Here is a 23,563-nt window from a genome sequence, read left to right on the forward strand (position 1 = left end):
TTCATATATAGGTATCCCTTGGTATCTGAGGGGATTGGTTCTAAGTCTGCCCCTCCCCCCATGGACACCAAAATCCGTGGTTACTCAAGTCTTATATAAAATAGCATAGTACAGTCAGTCTTTCATATTTATAGGTTCCACATCCATAGATTCAAATTCCATTCATGGTTGGTTGAATTTAAGGATGCAGAGCCTATGGCTAGGGAGAGCCAATGGTACTTGTTACTAAATAAGAAGAGATTTTAAAGACAATAACAGCAACAGTGAAAAACAATTGAATGCCATAACTGAAAACCTTTAACACGATAGACTATTATGGTTTCACACAATGGAAATATTGATTGCAGCATGTAGAACATAGCATTGGCAATAACCTTTCACAGTAAGACTCAACCAAGCAAGTAGGCCACATGGGTAATTTCCACTTGCTGAGGATAAATGCCTATTTTTTTTTTTTTTTTAAAGAAAACAGTAGCCCCTTTATATCCATTTCCTATTTCTAATCACTCAGCTACTACTTTACTAATTACCACAACTCTATTTGAACTTTGTCAAAGTTCTAACTTGATGATTCTAATATTCCAAAGTATGTAAAAATTATACTTCTTTTTCCCTTGACAAAACTGATGATAAAATTTTGAAATTAACTTTTCTACATTTACCTGTGACATTTTTTCATATTATGTTTTGTTTAATCAATCAATAAATTTCCTCTTTTTTCTGTTTTTATATTTGTTTATTCAAATATAATTAAATATATAATCATTACAATTTAAATTAAAGTTTGTTACATTTTAATACTCCTGGCTAATCTAGATCTTTCTTTTTATTTTTGCTTTGAGTTATCATAGACTCTACTTAATCTTTCTTTTTTAAATTTTTTAAATGGAGAATAGTTGTTTTATAATGTTGGGTTGATTTCTGCTGTACAACAATGCAAATCAGTCATAATGTTTTCTCTATATATAAGATATATATATATATATATATATATATATCCAGGTGGCACTAGGGCATTAGTGGTAAAGAATCCACCTGCCAAGGCAAGAGACACAAGAGAGATAGAAACCATTCCAGTATTCTTGCCTGGACAATCCCATGGACAGAGGAACCTGATGGGCTACAGTCCATAGGATCACAAAGAGTCTGACTGAAGTGACTTGGTATGCAGCACATGCACACACACACACACACACACACACAGATATATGTATATACATATCTACTCCCTCTTGAGCCGCCCTCCCTTCCATCCCAACCATGATTATTCTTAACTTCAATTTACTTACAATTTAGATTTATTCTAAAGCTTGTAAATTACCTATTATATTGTTGTCTCTAGTTGTGCATCTTCTTAGTTCCTAATGCATGAAATTAACTGTGAGTTGATTTAAAATTTGAATTCCTTGGCAGAAGGAGTATTACTTGTCCAATTTAGACGTCATCTTCCTTCTTGCCCAAATCCCTCATGATAAATCAATTCGTAGACCCATAGATAAATGGTATATATACTAATAGGCTTTCCTGGTGGCTCAGATGGTAAAGAATCTGCCTGCAGTGCAGGAGACTTGGGTTCGATCCCTGGGTAGGGAAGATACCCTGGAGAAGGAAATGGCAACTCACTCCAGTATTCTTGCCTGGAGAATCCCATGGAAAGAGGAGCCTGGAGGACTGCAATCCATGGGATCACAAAGAGTCGGACACAACTGAGAGACCAAAACACACACATGTTAATATTAGACTTGGTTGGTTGTATAACAAGGTTCCTTAAAATCTGTGCAGTTCATAAGGCAGCTAAAAGCAGAGCAGTTTCTCCTAGCTGGAATGGATTCCATCATTAACTTGTCAAACATGAATCATTTATTGGAGCTATGGATAAGATTCTGACTTTCCACTCACTCTTGAATCTATTACAATCTAATACTCACTCCCAACACTCACCTTCTCTTTTGAAAGTCACCAAACATTGTCCACTGACAGATTTTTCTCTCTTGCCTTATCTTTATACAACATTGATTTCATGGTTGAGGTCTCATCGATATTGATCCTTCAAAGATTTTTCTCGGTATTTCTTGATAAATGTTAAGAACAGAGAGTTAGTATAAGATAACACAATTTGTATTTTAAGATAGCTCAGGCAGAAAACAGTCATAGTTGAATAAAGAACCATGGCAGCTTTCATAACTGGAGGCAAGTGTAGAGTCTAGACATGAGCTGAAAAAAAAAGTGGCCTTTTTAGGAAGGAGAAGAATCAAGTCAAGCGTTAACAATATTTTAGATTGGCAGAATGAATGTAATAGGGAAATGCTCCAATGCAAAGCAATTTATTTGCATACAGTTGTCCTCTTAATTTCATGCCCCTGATTTTGTCAAGAAAGCAAGTAGCAAGGAAAGAGGAATCACATAGTCACATGTATTCTGAGTGTTTAGAATATGGATTCCTGCTGAAATTTCATACAAATGGAAATCAGTAAATTAAAAAAAAAATCTAAATTGATAGCCGAGGTCACTCTTTCAGCCTCAATCTGTTGTGTTGCTGCTACCTTTTTGGTTATGTCAGTATTTGACCTGGGCTGACCTGTGCTATCAATACTGACATAACCAAAAAAGTAGCAGCAATACAACAGATTGAGGCTGAAATAGTCATCAGTTCAGTTCAGTTCAGTCGCTCAGTCGTGGCCGACTTTGCAACCCCATGAATCGAAGTACGCCAGGCCTCCCAGTCTAGCACAAACTCCAGAAGTTTACTCAAACACATGTCCATTGAGCCAGTGATGCCATCTAGCCATCTCATCCTCTGTCGTCCCCTTCTCCTCCTGCCCCCAATCCCTCCCAGCATCAGGGTCTTTTCCAATGTGTCAACTCTTCGCATCAGGTGGCCAAAGTATTGGAGTTTCAGCTTCAGCATCAGTCCTTCCAATGAACACCCAGGACTGATCTCCTTTAGGATGGACTGGTTGGATCTCCTTGCAGTCCAAGGGACTCTCAAGAGTCTTCTCCAACACCACAGTTCAAAAGCATCAATTCTTCGGCTCTCAGCTTTCTTCACTGTCCAACTCTCACATCCATACATGACCACTGGAAAAACCATAGCCTTGACTGGACTGACCTTTGTTGGCAAAGTAATGTCTCTGCTTTTTAATATGCTCTCTAGGTTGGACATAACTTTCCTTCCAAGGAGTAAGCGTCTTTTAATTTCATGGCTGCAGTCACCATCTGCAGTGATTTTGGAACCCCCCCCCCCCAAAATAAAATCTGACACTGTTTCCACATCTATTTCCCATGAAGTGATGGGACCAGATGCAATGATCTTAGTTTTCTGAATGTTGAGCTTTAAGCCAATTTTTTCACTCTCCTCTTTCACTTTCATCAAGAGGCTTGTTAGTTCCTCTTCACTTTCTGCCATATGGGTGGTGTCATCTGCTTATCTGAGATTATTGATATTTCTCCTGGCAATCTTGATTCCAGCTTGTGCTTCATCTAGCCCAGCATTTCTCATAGTTGTATTCAATTTAATTGTTATAGTCATAGCTTATAACTAACTTGGGGGCTTTCTTAGTGACTCAGACAGTAAAGAATCTGACTGCTAATACAGGTAGACCCAGATTCAATCCCTGAGTGGGGAAGATCCCCTGGAGAAGGGCAACCCACACCAGTATTCTTGCCTAGAGAATTCCATGGACAGGGGAACCTAATGGGCTATAGTCTATGGGGTCACAATGAATAAGAGATGACTGAGTGACTAACACACACACACACACACACACACACACACACACAAAGTCATAGCTCAACTCTAGTTCAAATTGAAATTAAAACCTTTAAGAACTTGAGTAATTAACTTATCCTCCTAATCCCAGAAACAAGAAATTTCTCAGACTCAGTGTAGGAAAAAGAAAACAATACAGAACATTCTCTATTCTGTTTTGAATATACTTATGCATTATGAGATATGAAAAAAGAAAAATGTAATTGATTAATAAAAATTTCAGTCAATAGAAGCAAACACACAGATAAATTAGTTATTAAGAAAGCAGATAGACTACTCTGCTCAGGCTGCTTTAAGAAAATATCATAGCCTAGGTGGCTTAAACAATAGAGATTTATTTTCCCATGGTTCTGGAAGGTGGGAAACCAAGATCAAGTTCCAAACCAGTTTGGTTTCTGGTAAAGTCTCTCCTCCTGGCTTGCAGACAGACACTTTCTTTCTGTGGTTCCCCACATGGCCTTTCCTTAGCACATTCATGCAGAGAGAGAATGAGATCTCTGGTATCACTTTTTATAAGGACACTAATCTTATTCAATCAGGCTCCCTTCTTTAAGAACTCAGTTAACCTTAATTGCTTTCTTAGAAGTCCTATCGCCAAATACAGCCACTCTGGTGATTAAGGGTTTCAGCCCATGCATTTGGGGGAGGTGACACAAACATTCATTTCATAATAGCAAGCAAGCAAATATTTCAAAACATCTGTAATTATGTTAAATAATTACATACTTAAAGGTTGAAGATACGGTCAGTAAGAAAAACAAAGAGACAACAAAAGAAGCTGGATAAAGCAAAACTTCTGAAAACTTTAATTCTTCAGTGGGAATTAATAGCATTTTGGACCTACAATTGAAAGAGTCATAGAATTTGAAGGTAGCTCCGTAGAAGTTATTCAAATCAAAACAAGGAGAGATGCATCAATGTACTGTGACATGGTATCTCCAGTATTTGAAATCTTAGTGGAGAGAAGAGAAATATAGGAGTAGGAAAATATTTCAGGAAAAACTGGCCAATTTTTTATTTTTTCAAATTTGATTTAAAATGACATCTGATAGTTTCAAGAAGTTAAAACAAACAACAGGATCAGCAACAGCAGCACACAAAAAAAATAAAAATAAAAAAGAAAAGAAAGATGAATGAATACAAAGAAAATTCAGCCAGCCATATTTTGTTATTTTGTTCAACTTCCTGAAAACTAAAGTTAATAAGAAATTCTGAAAGCAAGAAGGTAGAAAAGAAAAATACCAGAGAGCAAAAATAATATTGATGACTACTTATCAGAACCAGTGTAAGCCAGATGACAATGGGAATGATATCTTAGACTCAATAGAAGAATAAAACAGAATAAACGTGAATAAATCAGAGTTAAATAACTAAATCAGAGTTAAATAACTAAAAAATTAAAGATAAAAAGACTTTTTTGAAAGTAGAAAATAAAATAAAAGCACATCATTCATAGATAGAATTTAAGTATGGTAGCCATCTCATATGAAGCTATATAGATTCTAAAAGAGTATGGAAACTGGAAGAATATCCATAAATTGCTTAAAGAAAACATAATCACTGTCTAAAATTATATATACAGCTTAAAATATATTCAGATAAAAGAAAGCAAATGAAAAAAAATTTTTAAAAAAAGAAAGCAAATGTATTTCATTGTGAGCAGACTGGTATTACAAAAAAGGCTAAACTATATCTTGAAGAGAAATGGCAGCAAATGGAAATCTGGATTTTTTGGAGAAAATAAAGTGCATTAGTAATGGTAAATATGTAGGCAAATATAAATAGTCATTTTCTTCTAAATTTCATTAAGACACACATGGGAGTTTCAAGGGAAAATACAACTTTTATTTGTGTGGTTTATAATTTAAGTAGATATGAGAGTTATAGCATAGAGGATGACCAGAGGAGTCTATAGACATGTATGGTTTCTGCATTTACATCAACTATTATAATATAAAATCCAAATAACCAGAAAGTTATTGGATAATATATTCATTATATTTTAATGCTCAGAAAAAACAAGTCAGACAATAGTATAATTTAAAACAATATAAAAATGAGAATATTTAAAAAAAAAAAAAGAGAATATTTAAAAAAATATTTAATAAACTAAAACATGTTAAGAAAGAACAGACATAAAGCAGATGCAAAATATATAATAGTGGACCTATAATTTATCATTATATTAAATGATTATTAACAACGTGCATGGGTGCTAAGTTGCTTCAGTCATGTCTGACTCTGTCCAACCCTGTGGACCGTGGTCTGCCAGGCTCCTCTGTCCATGGGATTCTCTAGGTAAGAATATTGGAATGGGTTGCCATGCCCTTCTCCAGGGTTCTTCCTGACTCAGGGATACAAGGGTTTCTATGTCTCCTGAGTTAGCAGGCATGTTCTTTCCCACTAGTGACACATGGGAAGCCCAATCATTAACAACAGAAACCAACTACAAGGCAGAAACTGACAATATGTTACAGAGAATCGATATGTAAATATGTACTAGAGACATATGTTAAATAAAAAGCTACAATAATGAAAATAAATTGATGTAAAAAGATAATTTTTCTATGTTTACAGTAGGCAAAGAAGTGTGGAGTGCTATGTTAATAAGGGGCAAAGCATATGTCTAGCAAAAAATACTAACAGAGAAAAAGGACACTTCATGATGATAAATAAGTCAATTAATTAAGAAGACAATCATACATGCAAATGTGACTAATTATAGAACTTCAATATGCTTGCAAAAAAATCGACAGAATTGAAAGAAAATATACACAATGCCATAAAAGTTGTTATACATCATAAACCCATCTGTCAGTAATTGATAGAACAAATTGAAAAAGTCACTAAACACAGATGACTGAAAACCACTGTCGCCCACACAGACCTACATCACAGCCAACCACTTAAGAATAATCCTGACATTTACATGTACACATTTGACCAAATGCTGGGACATTAAACACATCTGGATATACATTAAAGGATGTATATCATTAAGATTATGATAGAATAAAAATATTAAACTAGAAATAAATATCAAAAAGCTATTCCAAAAAGTATATTAAATATAAAGAGCTACATTAAAAGTAAAAGGTTGGATCCAAGATATATGATGCAAAATCCAATCGTAAGGAAGCTAATGCAGTTACATTCGTATCAATCAAAGTTTGAGAAAGAGAACATTACTAGAAATAAAGGATCATTTTATAAGAATGAAAACATCACTTAATCAAGGAGATATACAATCCTAAATATGTATGCAACTATTCAGTTCAGTTCAGTTGCTCAGTCGTGTCTGACTCTTTGCAACTCCATGAATTGCAGCACGCCAGGCCTCCCTGTCCATCACAAACTCCTGGAGTTTACTCAAACTCATGTCCATCAAGTCAGTGATGCCATCCAGCCATCTCATCCTCTGTCGTCCCCTTCTCCTCTTGCCCCCAATCCCTCCCAGCATCAGGGTCTTTTCCAATGAGTCAACTCTTCACATGAGGTGGCCAAAGTATTGGAGTTTCAGCTTCAGCATTAGTCCTTCCAGTGAACACCCAGAACTGATCTCCTTTAGGATGGGCTTGGATCCCCTTGCAGTCCAAGGGACTCTCAAGAGTCTTCTCCAACACCACAGGTCAAAAGCATCAATTCTTCGGCTCTCAGCTTTCTTCACAGTCCAACTCTCACATCCATACGTGACCACTGGAACTATTACCATACATTAAAAATACATAAAGCAAGAATTGATAGAACTTAAATAGAAGTAGATGAAATTGCAGTTCAATTGAAGATTGCAATATTCTTCTTTTGGCATTTAATACAAATAATCAAAAAATCAGAAAAGATCTAAAAGATCTAAAGGACACTATTAACAAACCAAATCGAATTGATGTTACAGATGAATGTACTCAACAATGACTAAATAAATATATTTTCAAACTTAATGGAAAATAGGCCAAATGCTCTATCATAAATAAGTTTTAAAATTTTCTAGGAAATCACTCAGATAAGATTTCTTGATCATAGTAAATTAAATTATAAATCTATAATAAAAAAACACATGGTAAATCCCCACATCCTTGGATATTAGAAATACACTTCTAAAGAATCCTTGGGCCAACAAAGAATCTATAGCAAAAAAGTATGCTAACTAGACAATAATGGAATATCACATATCAAAATTTGTAGGAAGTAACTGAAGCAATTATTTAATCTACATCTTTATGCTGTGAGATATAGGCACAAAGATATGATGCTGAAAGATGAATTCCACAGGTCGGTAGGTGCCCAATATGCTACTAGAAAAGAGTGGAGAAATAATTCCAGAAACAATGAAGAGACAGAGACAAAGCGAAAACAGCACCCAGTTGTGGATGTGACTGGTGATGGAAGTGTCAGGGGAGTGTAATTTCCTTGGTTCTGTCTCACTGCAGCAAAAATTTGAAGCAACAGACTGACCAGTGCTATAGCTCAGTTTTAGTTAGAAAGCAAAGGAAATACATTCTCGAGTCATGAGGGCAGGCTGACCCAAAAGACACAAAGAGAAGAGAAGCCCCAATCCTTCTAGGCTTCCTCCTTTTAAACATTCGTCTCCTTCCAGAGCCTGCCCTATGTAAACTGGGCTAGCCAGGAGGGCTGTTTGTTTTACCTGAGGTCCTCACTCTGGTCCTCGGATCTTTCTTTGTTCTATTTTCATGGGCTTTTCCCTTCTTTGTCTTTTAGCCACCACCATTTTGGACTCCTTTTTCCTATTCTAACTAACCAACATTCCCCCCTCAAGATACAGGAGGCTCAATTCTTTGGGAATGGGATGTTGAGGTCTTCCTGGCTACTTCCTGCTGAACTGGGAGGGTGAGGGGCATTGGGCCCCCTCCTCTTGCTAGTATCAAGCCTCAGAGTCCTTATAGTGGTGTCCATCTAAGGATGAGTGATAGTTTCCATGGTCAGGTGGTTGTATATATCCTTGTTGAACTGTCACTGCATATTGTAGCTTATTGATCTGGACATAGACAAAATGGGTCAGACAATTGATAATATGTGGAACAATTATATTGTTTGGTAGTTAGAATAGGAAACAGGAGTCCAGAATGGCTGTGGCTAATAGACAAGGAAGGGAAAAGCCCTCGAAAATAGAACAAAGGAAGTTCTGAGGACTGGACTGAGGACCTCAGGTAGATCTGAATCCAGTCTACATAGGGCAGGCCCAGGGGGAGGAAAAAAAAAAAAACCAACAACATATAAAAAGAAGAGCCAAAGGGCTGCTCTCTCTCTCCTCTGAGTCTTTTGGGTCAGCATGCCCTCATGCCTTGAAGATGTATTTTCCTTTATTTTTAAATAAAACTGATCTGTCCGAAAACTATAACACGGACTGTCAGAGAGCTCTGACGCACCGAGGGCCTTAACGTCCATTGCTTCAAATCTTTGTTGTGAGGAGACAGAACTGAGGAGATTCACTCCCCCAATAGTATGGTGATAAACAAAGATTAGTAGGGGCATTTGCCAACTCCAAATTTCCCCTCGTCAAGAGAAGGATCCCCCAAAGAGAGATTGTAGCCACCCTGATAACGCTCCAGCTTGTTCTTTGAGATCCAGTAGGATCTGAATGCTTTCCTTGAGATCGTGAGACTTTCTTTAATTTAGCTGGAAGGTTTACCTAGAAACAACACGTCTCATTTAAGACGACTCAAGTCCCTCCTCCTTCAGGTCAGGAGATCTATCTCATGTTTATTTTGGAGTATAACCCCTGCCAAGCTGTGTTGGCTCTTTAGAGATATCCTTTGAAATCTAATCCCTAGAGACAATCTTTGGGGTGTTCACTAGAATGACACTCACTTGTAGTCCTGAATAGGTATCTGAGATCTCTCAGGGACTCACAGGTGGATTGAGTGTCCTCTTCTGTTTTCTTCCATGGCTTGACTCATGAGTAGTGAATCCAGGAGTTGTGTCCTGGTACAGTGACTGCTGTGGGGGTATTAAGTATTACAGGATAGGGGCCCTTCCGTGTGGGCTGGAGTTGAGCCTTTGGAAGCCCATCTTTCCAGACTCTAATTAGGACTTGAGTCACTGGAGCACATAGTGGTGGCTCTTTAGAATCTTTTGGGCCCTGGTTGACACCCCACAAGCATATATCCTGTTGGAATTGCCCAATGGCCATAGTATAAGGCTGGAGGGTCTGAGCCTCTGGATCGAGGAAGAAGTCATTGACATAAAGAAAAGTTCTTCCATATGACATCTCATAAGGACTAAGACTAACCTGTTCCTTAGGGGCAATATAGGTGTGGAGGAGAGCTATTGGTGAAGCCTCCTTCCATCCCAGGGGGTCTCCTGGTTTATCTTTTTTATTGCTGATTTTAAGAATTGGGTGGCTCTTTCTACTTTTTCTGATGACTGAGGCCTCAAGGCACAATGGAGATTATAAGTAATGCCCAATACATTAGAGACATCTTGGGTGACCTTAGAAGTAAATGATGTCCCATTGTTATTTTGTAATGACCTGAGCAGAGCAAATCTCAGAATAATTTCATGGAGCAGTCTTTTTTACCACCTCCTCAGCCTTCTCAGTCCAGGTGAGAAAGCCTTCAATCCATCCTGTGAATGTATCTGTCATGACAAATAGGTATTTATACCATTGAGAAACTGGCATCTGGGTGAAGTCTGCTAGTCCTGCTAGTCTGCTAGTTAGACTAGGTCTAGTCCTAGCTAGACTAGGTCTGCTAGTCCTCTCCAGGGTAGGTCCCATGCCATTGGATGGGTTGGGCCAGCTGGGGTGTTTGAGCTCCTTGGGGGTGTTTAACTGGCAAGTAGGACAAGAGGAGACCACTTGCCTTATAGTCGTTTGGAGGTCTGTTCCTCTGAGAGACCTTTCTAGTAATCTTTGGAGGGCCTTTTCCCCTAAATGAGTGGTGGCATGTAAGGAGTTAATCAACTTCCATTGGAGGTTCCCAGGCAGAAAAAGGAGTCCCCCCTTTTGGAACCACCCCATATGATCTTCTTGAAAACCCTCACTCTTAGCTTTAAGAGTCTCACCTTCAGTTTAAGAAGGAGTTTCTGGCAAATTAGTCTGTGGAACTAAGGCGGCAACCCCTATTAGCTCATTGTTCTGTAATGCGGGTCTCTTAGCTGCCTGATCGACTGCTTTGTTCCTTCATGACACTTCCGTGCTCCCTTTTCGATGTCCTTTATAGTGGGAGACTGAAACCTCAGTGGGCAGATGGGCTGCCTCCAAGAGCCTAAGGATTTGATCACCATATTTGATTGAGGATCCTCGGGTGGTCAAGTGGCCTCTTCTTTCCAAGTAGCAGCATGTGCATGTAGCATCAGAAATGCATATTTGGAGTCGGTGCAAATGATTACTCTTTTTCCTTTTCCCAGTTCTAAAGCTCAAGTTGGGGCTATGAGCTCAGCTAATTGGGTTGAAGTACCTGGTGGCAAATGTTTAGCCTCCATGGTGTCAAAATTGGAGACTACTGCATATCCAGCTCTTCTTTTTCCACCCAAGACAAAGCTGCTTCCATCAGTGTGCCAAATTTGCTCAGAATTGGTCAGAGGATCTTCTGACAATCCCTCTCGAGGTTTTTTTTCAGTCTTTCAGAGTTTCTAGGAAGATTGAAAGGGGAGAGAGCCCTTGGGGTAGACAGGAGGGTAGCTGGGTTAAGAACCTCACAAGGGTATACAGTCAGGCCTGGACTTTCCATCAGCACTACTTGATATCTGAGGATCCTTTGATCAGACATCCACAAATGGCCTCTCCCATTCAGGAATTACTTCACCTGGAGGTTGGTAAAAACAGTTGCTTCGTCCCCAAGAGAGAGTTTTAAAGCATCTTTTATCAGGACTGCAATAGCTGCAAGATTTTGAAGGCAGGGAAAGATCTCTTCCCAATAAGGGAGTATGACACTCAGGGACCACCAAAAGCTAGTGGGGAAGTATTTGTCCATCCCAGCAACAAAGAAGTGTTCGGGTGAATCCTTTTGTAATTGTTTTCTCCATAGCACCCAAAATGGTACAGGTTTGGGAGGAGAAGATTCCGGAGAAGAAGGGCAGGGCAGAGTAAGTAGCCCCTGTGTCAACTAAAATTCTCGGACCTGCCTGCCACATCCAATTGCACCCTTGGCTCCAGTTCCATGATGGTTATCTGTGATAGGCAGGCTGGCTGAAGAGGGCTGCTTCAGCCCTGTTGAAAGTGAGGGAAGGCTTGGTGCTTGACCTTGAGACTCTGTGGTCCTGAGGGCAGAGTGCCACTCAATATCCCAACTGTTGGCATTTGTAGAAAGCTATTTTAGGAGACTTATCATGGTTTGGACACTCTTTGGTCCAATGTCTCACCTGTCTGCAGATTAGGTATTTGCTTTGTGCATTGTCTTTCAAGGACTCGGGGTTTGCCATAGGGCTTCCCTGGAGGGTGGCTAGCGTCTGGGTATGCCATGTCTCTTTCCTTCTCTCCCTTTCCTAGGCCTTGGCCTCCCTCTCCTGTTCTCTGTTACAAAAGGTGGCTGTCTATACCATCTCATCTAAAGAGGCAGCAGATTATTTATGCTATAGCTGTTGTAACTTTATCTTGATGTCTGACACATATTGGGGCAGGTATTCATCCTTTAAAATCACTTGTCCCTCTTAAGAGTCTAAATCCAGATTGGTAAAGTTTTGGAGAGCCTCTTTTAGACTTTCCAGAAAGGCAATGGGGTTCTTGTTGGACTCCTGAGTTATTGCTGAGACTGGGCATAGTCCCACAACTATTAGGCTTCCTTCTATGTCCATGGGTGGGCTTCTTTAGGGGTGTCTTTCTGAAGCTTATGCTACCCGTACTGTTGCAACCTGAGAGCTGCCATCTCCAAATAAAGGTGAAGGTCCCCAGGCAGGTTGAGGCATGACAGCCTCCTGGAGATCGAATCCCCGGGCAGGTCGAGGCATGTTGGCCTCCCAAGAATTAGGTCCCTGGCAGGTCAAGGCAAGTCAACCTCCTGGGATCCCTGGACTGGCAGATCTCTGAGCAGTTTGAGGCGTGAAACCTTCACAGGACCAGATCCCTAGGCAGGTTGAGGCAGGTTGACTTCCTGGGGTCCCCAGACTGGCAGATCCCTGAGCAGGTTGAGGGGTGTCAACCTCCCAATGACCAGATCCCTAGGCAGGTCAAGATAGGTCGACCTCCTGGGATCCCCAGGATGAATTTGGGCATTGCCTACGTCTCCAGCGTGACTAGTACTGGGTAGGATTAGGGGTTGTAATCTTAACTCATTGCTGCTTTTTTCACTGGGGATAGAAATAGATATCATGACGTAAAACAATCCAAGCCTGTGCCCTAAGACTGGACCGGTGAAACAGCCATAAGACTTAGCCTCTTATTACTCTGAGGGAATGTAAGTCACTGATTTCCTCCCTTAGTCCTCCATAAGAGAAGGTTAGGGTGTTTCTAATGGTAAACATTTCATTGTCATAGACCCACTTTAGGTCATAACAGAAGGAATGACCAAGAAGTGGGTTATCTGGTTCTGTTAGGGGCATTAAGAGTATTTTAATAATAGTAAGAGGGGTGGAGCAATGTTCCCTGCAAGGGAGCAGGGTTCTGGTTGTAAGAGTTAGTAAGTGGCTTAAAAACAAATTGATAAGAGGCAACAGACCAGGTGTTCAATAAAAGTGGAATGGAGATTTGATCCAGGGGTATGTTTGTAACTTTAGGAGAAGGGTGGTAAGGGTTTGGGCCCAAATAGCCTGCAGGGTTAAATCCCAAAGTGGCAAACATTATCCATGGAAGCCCAATTGCCCTTGAAGGGATGCCACCAACAGATGGACTTTTAGCAGGCATTGTGTGCCTGTCACCTGTCCTAGCATGCTCACTGAGAGATGCTGTTTTTGCACATGTTGTACGAAACATGGAAGATGAAGGCCTGACTATCTAGAGAGATTGGATATTATACAGTATTTCCTTCACCAGGGCCAGCTATTTTCTGGTTGTCCCTCCAGAAGATTGTAGAGGCAAAATTGTGGGCCCAGATGGGGCTCAGGAGAAGAGAATGAAGCAGGAGAGAAGGGGGCAGGGCACAACTTCTGAAAGAATGACAGAGCCCAAGGGCATAACAAACCAAATTAAAATAAAATGGGTCCAAGATGCAAGTCAAATTCAACTAAATCTTGATCCTTAATCTTCATGCTAAAAGACACACCCAGAGTTTCCAAGGCACAGTCAAAAGCCCGAGGAGTGGGTGGATCCCCAATAGTTAGAAAGATCCCCCCACTCATTAGAATATGAAATTACCCAGCTCCAGAAAACTAACCTCACCACATTCCGTGGCCACAGCACTTGCCCTCTGCGATGGCCCACACACTGTGGAGTGTGCTTCTCTCTGAATCTGAATGAATCCACCTCTTCAGCTCAGTTCAGTTCAGTCGCCCAGTCATGTCCGATTCTTTGCGACCCCATGAATCGCAATAACTTCTATCTCTCGCTGAATTTTTTGTAATGAGACATCAGGAGCCTAAGCTTCATTAAGCCCTTAAGCCAGGCACCGTGGGTTTTGGCCGAATGCAAGTCCCAGTAGAGAGGAGCAGAAAGATGGGAGTAAAAAGCAGTGAATCTGACCTGCTGTCAAATCTGCTAAATACCCGTCCTGCACTCACAATTTTCACTGGCCTGATCCTTGGCACAAAGAAGATTAAGGACAGAAGAAACCCCCACCCTCTTGGGCAATAGCTACTAAGGCACAGCAGATAGTAGAGCCTTTAGAAAACCCTGGGGAGCCCATTGCCACTCGCCTGTTTGCAAGGGGTTCAAGGAAACAAGAAATGAGAGATTGTAAAGGAATTAAGTTTTCATTAACCATAAGTCCTTCCAGTCGTAGGTGTGAGGACTTCCTACCCCAACCAGAGGTCTTCTGGAATCAGTGAATTAAAATGGGCTGGAATGGGTGAATTTAATTCAGATGACCATTTTATCTGCTACTGTGGGCAAGAAGCCCTTAGAAGATACAGAGCAGCCCTCATAGTCAACAAAAGTCTGAAATGCAGTACTTGGGTGTAATCTCAAAAATGACAGAAAGATCTCTGTTCATTTCCAAGGCAAACCATTCAATATCACAGTAATCCAAGTCTATGTCCCAACCACTAATGCCAAAGAAGCTGAATTGAACAGTTCTTTGAAAGCCTACAAGACCTTTTAGAACTAACACCAAAAAAAAAAAAAAAAGAAAAAGAAAAAAAAAAAAAAAGATGTCCTTTTCATCATAGGCACTGGAATGCAAAAGCAGGAAGTCAAGGGATACCTGGAATAACAGGCAAATTTGGCCTTGGTGTACAAAATAAAGCAGGGCAAAGGCTAATAGAGTTTTGCCAAGAGAATGCACTGGTCATAGCAAACACCCTCTTCCAACAACACAAGAGAAGATGCCACACATGGACATCACAAGATGGTCAATACCAAAATCAGATTAATAATATTCTTTGCAGCCGAAGATGGAGAAGCTTTACAGTCAGAACAACAACAACAACAAAAAAAAGAATGGAAGTTGACTGTGGCTCATTTCATGAACTCCTTATGACCAAATTTAAATTTAAATGGAAGAAAAACAGGGAAAATCAACAAAGCATTCAATTCAGTTCAGTTCAGTCACTCAGTCGTCTCCGACTCTTCCCGACCCCATGGACTGAAGCACACTCGGCCTCCCTGCCCATCACCAACTCCTGGAGTTTACTCAAACTCATGTCCATTGAGTTGGTGATGCCATCCAACCATCTCATCCTCTGTTGTCCCTTTTTCCTGCCGCCTTCTATCTTTCCCAGCATCAGGATCTTTTCCAAGGAGTCAATTCTTCATATCAGGTGGCCAAAGTATTGGAGTTTCAGCTTCAGCATCACTTCCTTTGAGTGAATATTCAGGACTGAAGTCTTTTAGGATGAATTTCTTGGATCTCTTTGCAGTTCTAGGTTCTCTCAAGAGTCTTCTCCAACCTCAGTTCAAAAGCATCAATTCTTCAGTGTTCAGCTTTCTTTATAGTCCAAATCTCACATCTATACATGACCACAGGAAATACCATAGCTTTAAATAGATGGACCTTTGTCTGCTTTTTAATATGCTGTCTACATTGGTCATAACTTTTCTTCTAAACAAACCATTCAGGTATGAACTAAATTAAATCCCTTATGATTATACTGTAGAAGTAACAAATAGATTCAAGGGATTCAATCTGATAGACAGAAAGCCTGAAGAACTACTATCAGAGGTTTGTAACATTGTACAGGAGGCAGTGATCAAGATCATCCCCAAGAAAAAGAAATGCAAAAAGGCGAAGTGGTTGTCTGAGGAGGCCTTACAAATAGCTATGAAAAGAAGAGAAGCTGAAGGCAAAGGAGACAAGGAAAGATATACCCATTTGAATGCAGCATTCAAAAGAATAGCAAGGAGAGTTATGAAAGTCTTCCTTAGTGATCAGTGCAAAGAAATAGAGGAAAACAAGAGAATGGGAAAGACTAGAGATCTCTGCAAGAAAATTAGAGATACCAAGGGAATATTTCTTGCAAAGATGGACACAATAAAGGACAGAAATGGTGTGGACCTAACAGAAGCAGAAGATATTAAGAAGACGTGGCAAGAATACACAGAAGAACTATACAAGAAAGATCTTAATGACCCAGATAATCACGATGATGTGCTCATTCACCTAGGGCCAGACATCCTGGAATGCGAAGTCAAGTGGGCCTTAGGAAGCATCACTACGATCAAAGCTAGTGGAGGTGATGGAATTCCAGTTGAGCTATTTCAAATCCTAAAAGATGATTCTGTGAAACTACTGCACTCAATATGTCAGCAAATTTGGAAAACTCAAAAGTGGCCACAGGACTGGAAAAGGTCAGTTTACATTACAATCCCAAAGAAGGGCAATGCCAAAGAATGTTCAAACTACCATACTATTGCACTCATCTCACACACTACCAAAGTAATGCTCAAAATTCTCCCAGCAAGGTTTCAACAGTATGTGAAACATGAACTTACAGATGTTCAAGTTGGATTTAGACAAGGCAGAGGAACCAGAAATCAAATTGGCAACATCAGTTGAATCATCGAAAAAGCAAGAGAATTCCAGAGAAGCATCTACTTCTGCTTTATTGACTATGCCAAAGCCTTTGACTGTGCGGATCACTAAAAACTGTGGAAAATTCTTAAAGAGATGGGAATAACAGACCACCTGAACTGCCTCCTGAGAAATCTGTATGCAGGTCTTGACAGTTAGAACTGTATGTAGCAACAGTTAGAACTGGACATGGAACAACAGACTGGTTCCAAATTGGGAAAGGAGTCCGTCAAGGCTGTGTACTGTCACCCTGCTTATTTAACTTATATGCAGAGTACATCATGAGAAACGCTGAGCTGGAGGAAGCACAAACTGGAAATCAAGATTGTCAGGAGAAATATCAATAACCTCAGATAATGCAGATGACACCACCCTTATGGCAGAAAGTGAAGAGGAACTAAAGAGCCTCTTGATGAAAGTGAAAGAGGAGAGCAAAAAGCTTTGGCCACCTGATGCAAAGAACTGACTCCTTGAAAAAAACCCTGATGCTGGGTAAGATTGAAGGCAAGAGGAAAAGGGGATGACAGAAGATGAGATGGATGGATCATTGACTTGATGGACATGATTTTGAACAAGATCCGGGAGTTGGTGATGGACAAGGAAGCCTGGCGTGCTGCAGTCCATGGGGTCGCAAGAATCAGACACAACTGAGCGACTAAACTGAATTGAACTGATGCTGTGAGAAGAAAGATTTAAAACCAATGATCTAAGTATGTAACAAACTATAAAGGGAAAAAAATTGAATGCAATGTAGGGAGAGTGAAAGAAATAATAAAAATAAGATTGTAAAGTCAGTAGCAGATAATAGACAAAAAAATTTTAAATTAACCATCATAATTTGATACTTGAAATCAGTAAATTTCTAAACCACAGAAAGGTTAATTAAGGCAAAATATTGATTCAAATTACAAATATTAAGAGTAACTGAGCATATATTATTGCAGACCATTTAAACATTAAAATCGTAATCAAAGAATTTTATAATAATTTTCAAAAATAAATTAGCAGTGTTGATAGAATTGATTACATTAAGAAATATTTTTGATGAAGTAGACAATATTTATTTATCATCATTTCACATGGTCTTCTGGTTCTGGAAAATAAATACCAATAAATCAGATGAAGAAATCTGGTCAGAATTATAGATTTAATGTCATGTCACAAGATGTCCCTTTCATCTTTTCTTCTTTGCACTTTAGAGATTCGTTTGCCTCACAAATAGTAACTGTTTTCATTCAGAGAAGTTTTGTTCAGTAAAGCTCAATATTCTATGGGATAAGCATCTGGTTTATTACAGATGTGGTATTTTATCTTTGCATTAAAAAAAAAAAAACATAATTGCTTAAAATACTTACTGGAATTGTCAGACGCAGCCTTTGGTAACCCATGAGGCAATCAGAAAATTTAGTCTTACTGAACAACGTTGTCTTATCCAGTGATTCTGAATTGTAGACCCCTCTTCAATCTAATTGTTGGTGACAGTAATAAGCACATTAAAGAAAAGTATCTCTCAGGCATAGTACCTGAGAGAAATTTACTCCCTCCAGTGCTTTGTTTTCCTGAGTCAGAAAATGTAAATAAGTTATAGACGTACAGTCCCTCCCTCATCTGAACATCCCATGAGAAATATACAGGACCACCACTGTGAATCTCTACCATGGATATACACAAAGATGCTTCTGAATAGTCAAGAAAGTCTCGTAATGTGCATCAAGAGGTACACCACAGGCGACACAAAACTGAAGTTCTAATTACCTTAGATATTTTCTGGTATCAATAAAAAGAAAGTACTTTCCCCATGACCATTGCCTCTACGCTGGACCTGGTTTCTCCTCTTCAACTTTGAGGCATTTCTCATACAAAAATTACCTTCCTAAACTTTGTTTAAGTGTGACACTTCAGCCTTTTCCTAGAGAAGACATGACTTCAAGAAATCAACTAGATTTTAACAAAGTGCTCAATATCACAGTCTTTAGAAGACTGGATTACTTATAGCTGAAAAAAAGCTAAAGGAGTCTTCCAAGTTGATGTCTGTCTCCACAACACAAAGTTCTTTTGTATTATCAATAACTGTAGCTAAGCATGTCTAAAATAAAACAGTGCTAGGAAAGATAGTGATAATATTAATAGAAATTCTTGGATTTGGGGTTTGAAAACTATAGCTCAAGAGCATTTTATCTATATCTCACTCAACAGATATGTAAGGTCCAAGCATAATTCATCCTTACAAGACTCAGGAAGTTCATTCCCCAAAGAGGCTGGTTCAATGGATCAAATCTCACGTGTTGTTCAAGTTAGATGTTTTACCAGGAAAAGAAAAATGAGTAGAGAAAACTCAAAATACAGTCACTAAGCCTTGCATTTATCATTAAACAAAACATAATCCTATCATCAAAGAATATTTACTTCATTGGCACAATTCTGATGCTTCCCTTTAGGAAAAGAGACTATCTTCCACTCTCAGTATAAACTGGGCTGAAAAACACTTGGTTTTTCCTTCATATATTCATATAACCTCTCTCTCTTATACACACATACACACACACATACACACACTGAAAGCAAAATTATTTCTATGTTAAAAAAAATACTAGCTGATTAGAGTCATTTTATTTTATGCTATGCATATAGACAGTGATGTGGCAAATATTCTCTGCCCCCTTTATTTGCTGTCTTCCTCTACTACATGTGGTGGGCTTCCCTGGTAGCTCAGCTGGTAAAGAATCTGCCTGCAATGCAAGAGAGGCTGGGTCAATTTCTGGGTCAGGAAGATCCCCTGGAGATGGGATGGGTTACCCACTCCAGCATTCTTGGGCTTCCCTGGTGGCTCAGATGGTAAAGAATCTGCATGCAATGTGGAAGACTTGGGTTTAATCCCTGGGTAGGGAAGATCCCCTGGAGGGGAGCATGGCAACCCACTCCAGTATTCTTGCTTGGAGAAACCCCACAGACAGAGAAGCCTGGCAAGCTATAGTCCATTGGGATGTGAAGAGTGGGACATGACTGAGTGACTAAGCACAGTGCTATTGTTGTAACCACGGCAGTACAGATCTCCTGGTGCAGGAAGCAGAGATGAATGATAGCCACAATTTTGTCCCCTTTGCATCTGCATCATATTAGTTGAGCAGCCACATTCTAACCATGAAAGCAAAACTCATACAATAAAAGTGGTAGAGCAGAAAGATAGTCTGACTTCTGTATCTCACCCTTGCACAGATGTTCTAGACTGCCTTATTCTAGACTGCTTATTGCATTGGGGAAAATGAAAGTTAGAAAACATTTTTTTCATAATTTTACTCAATACCAATTTCTAATACATGGTAGTGAATAGGACCAACTTCTAATTAAATTATTTTAAACCACATTTTCCTGTGAGATGAGATGGTATAGTTCACTTGGCATATGCTTTAGCTCTCAAAAAGCAAATAAAATATAGAATCAAGCAACACTGACCAGAAGTGAGTAAGGAATAAACCAAACACTAGATCCAAATGTAAGTAAACAGAATCTGTGTTCATCACAAAGAGTGATCCTTCTTTTTAAAAAACTCTAATAGCTTCACATCTCACACTCAAGAAAAGCCAAAATCATTCTTGTGACTTAAAAGACATAAAGACATTCATGATGTATTTATTCCATTACCCCTCTGATTTCATAACTCCTTTCTAACTCAGGACTGTCCCTTTTACCTGTGGGAATTACAGCAAAAGCAAAATGGAGGCCAAGGTACAAGTAAGGTTGAATATTTAGTAGGTGTAAATTAAGTTGGGAATATCTTTTAGCTTTCTAACAATAAATATAACTTCATTATGATTTTGTGTGCATATGTGAGTAAAGCTAAGTTGTTTATACATATATAGAACTACAAGTGGTCAAAATGTTTAAACACTGACTTATTGTTGTCTATGTGTGGATGTTTACATGTGGATTGAGTAGGTAATATTTAGATGAGCAATCAAATAAAAAGTACATAATTCTTACATCATTATAGGTTTACTCCATAATATTTACTTACTTCCTTTTTAGCAAAAAATATTATTTTAATCAAGATGTTCACATAATTTTTGTGTTCTAGTACAGAAATGCCAAATTTATTAAACCAGTTAGTTCAACTTGGAGATTCTTTCTCTACTGAAGCAATAACAATGGGAATTGCCAAGAATATTTCTTAAAGTAATATTTACATTGAAGAAAAAGCATATGAGTTTTACACATTATGTTCCAATATTTTATTTAAGTAGATCAATTATTATTTATTAAAAATTTTTAAATATTTCAGTATTATGTAACTTTCTTTTTTGCATTCTTTTAAAACAAAATATAGTCCTTTAAAGAAAATATTAAATGTATATTTATTTTAAATTTTTCAGTGCTAGAATATAGTAGAGACAACAAAAAATAGCAATATATTGATAAATTTATTCAAATCTCTCACCAGTGGAAATATAACTTGAACTAAAATAACCAATGTTGGAATCTATAGGAATAACTTCCAAGAATATTAGTACACTCAACATAATAAAGGCAATATGTGACAAACCCACAGCAAACATTATTCTCAATGATAAAAAAAATTGTAAGCATTTCCACTCAGATCAGTAACTAGACAAGGGTTCCCACTCTCACCACTATTATTCAACATAGTTCTAGAAGTGCTAGTCATGGCACTCAGACAGGAAAAATAAATAAAAGCAACCCAGATTGGAAAAGAAGTAAAACTCTCATTGTTTGCACATGATATGATACTATACATACAAAACACTTCCTAACACACAAAAATAAACTCAAAGTGGATTAAAGAACTAAATGTAAAACAAGAAACTATAAAACTCCTAGAAGAAAATAAAGGCAACACACTCTTTGACATTGATCACAGCAAGCTTTGCTATGACCCACTTCCTAGAATAATGGGAATAAAAACAAAAATAAACAAATGAGACTTAATCAAACTTAAAAGCTTTTGCACAGCAAAGGAAACCATAAAGAAGATGAAAAGGCAAGCCTCAGAATGGGAGAAATTAATTGCAATGAAGCAACTGACAAAGGATTAATCTTCGAAATACATAAGCAGTTCAGGCAGCTCAATATCAGGAAAACAATAAAAAAATGCTTAGAAGATCTAAACAGATAGTTCTCCAAAGAATACATACAATCAATAAACACATAAAAAATGCTCAATACTGCTATTATAAGAGAAATGCAAATCAAAACCGAAATGAGGTATCATCCAACACCAATCAGAATGGCCATCACCAAAAATCTACAAACAATAAATGGTGGAGAGGATGTGAAGAAGAGAGAACCGTCTTGCACAGTTGGTAGGAATATAAACTGATACAGCCACTATGGAGAACAGTATGGAGATTTCTTGAAAAACTAGGAATAAAACTACCATATTACTCAGAAATCCCACTACTGGGCATATACTATGAGAAAAACACACAATTCTAAAAGACACATGTACCCCAATATTCATTGCAGCACTGTTTACAACAGCCAGTACATGGAACAATCTAGATGTCCATTGATAGATGAATGGATAAAGAACTTGTGGTATTTATCTACAAAGGAATGTTACTCAGCTGTAAAGAGAATGAATTTGAATCAGTCCTAGTGATGTGGATGAACCTAGAGCCTGTTACAGAAAGTGAAGTCAGAAAGAGAAAGACAAATATTGTATATTAATGCCTATATTAATATATGGAATCTGGAAAAATGGTACTGATGAACCTATTTGCAGGGTAGCAGTAGACAAACAAATATAGATAATAGACTTGTGGACACAGTAGAAGGAGAGGGTGGGACGAATTGAGAGAGTAGCATTGAAATATATACATTACCATATGTAAAATAGATAGCTAGTGGGAATTTGCTGTATGATGTAAGGAGCTTAGCAGTGTTCTGTGTCAACCTGAAGAGGGGAGGGGTGGGAGGTGGAAGGGAGGCTTCATAGAAAGGGGACATATGTATACCTATGGATGATGCATGCTGATGTATGGCAGAAATCAGTACAACATTGTAAGCAATTATCATGCAATTAAAATAAATAAATTAAAAAAATAGTACATGTTTCCTTTATAGTCATAAATGTATCTTTGCTTCTTTATTTTATTAACTTTTTGGTTACATATTTCACATATTGTTCTTTGATTAGAAAAAGAAATTTAAAAAATAATAATTCTTTCAAAATTGCAATAGTACGCCTAAATCTGTTGGGTGTTTTATACAGTTTTCACATATAAATAAATGTACATAACCATATAACTACAGATAATACAGAATAAGTTTTATTTTACATATGTCAAAAACCACAATTTGCAGTTCCTCTTAAGGTCTTTCCTTGTTTTGCTTACAATTTCTACTGCATTATGAATCTTGTGCACATGTAAATAAAATTTAATTGTCTTAATAGTGTTTAGTTAATATCCTTATTGTATATCTGGGAATGGTTACCAGGCCAAATGTTATGTATATTACTTGTCTTACATTTTATTATTACCTTTGATTCCTTATTTCATTTAAAAAGTATAAAATCCACAATATCCCATGGACTCTAAGAGCCTGAACCACCCACTGGGAACTAGGAACTCTCTCTGCAAAGATTGTTCAATATGATCACGTCCATACAAGGATCTTTTTATATTTTCTTACCATATAAGCAATTATTTTCTGTTCATTTTCTCAGTTATTTGAAATGTGTTAACTGTATTGACAAGGGATATAATTGCATATGACTTTT

General features: G+C 38.3%; 1 long non-coding RNA gene across 1 annotated transcript; it reads right to left on the reverse strand.

Annotated features, from left to right (window-relative positions):
• Nucleotides 1-1,209: 1,209 nt before the first annotated feature.
• LOC122447206 lies at nucleotides 1,210-22,509 on the reverse strand. The gene is made up of 3 exons (XR_006271165.1): nucleotides 22,390-22,509; nucleotides 16,736-16,740; nucleotides 1,210-1,222 (listed from the first exon to the last, which is right to left on the reverse strand). It is a non-coding gene; the product is annotated as an uncharacterized LOC122447206 (long non-coding RNA).
• Nucleotides 22,510-23,563: the final 1,054 nt, after the last annotated feature.

The sequence above is a fragment of the Cervus canadensis genome, chromosome 9 (assembly GCF_019320065.1).
Source record: "Cervus canadensis isolate Bull #8, Minnesota chromosome 9, ASM1932006v1, whole genome shotgun sequence".
Lineage (NCBI taxonomy): Eukaryota > Metazoa > Chordata > Mammalia > Artiodactyla > Cervidae > Cervus > Cervus canadensis.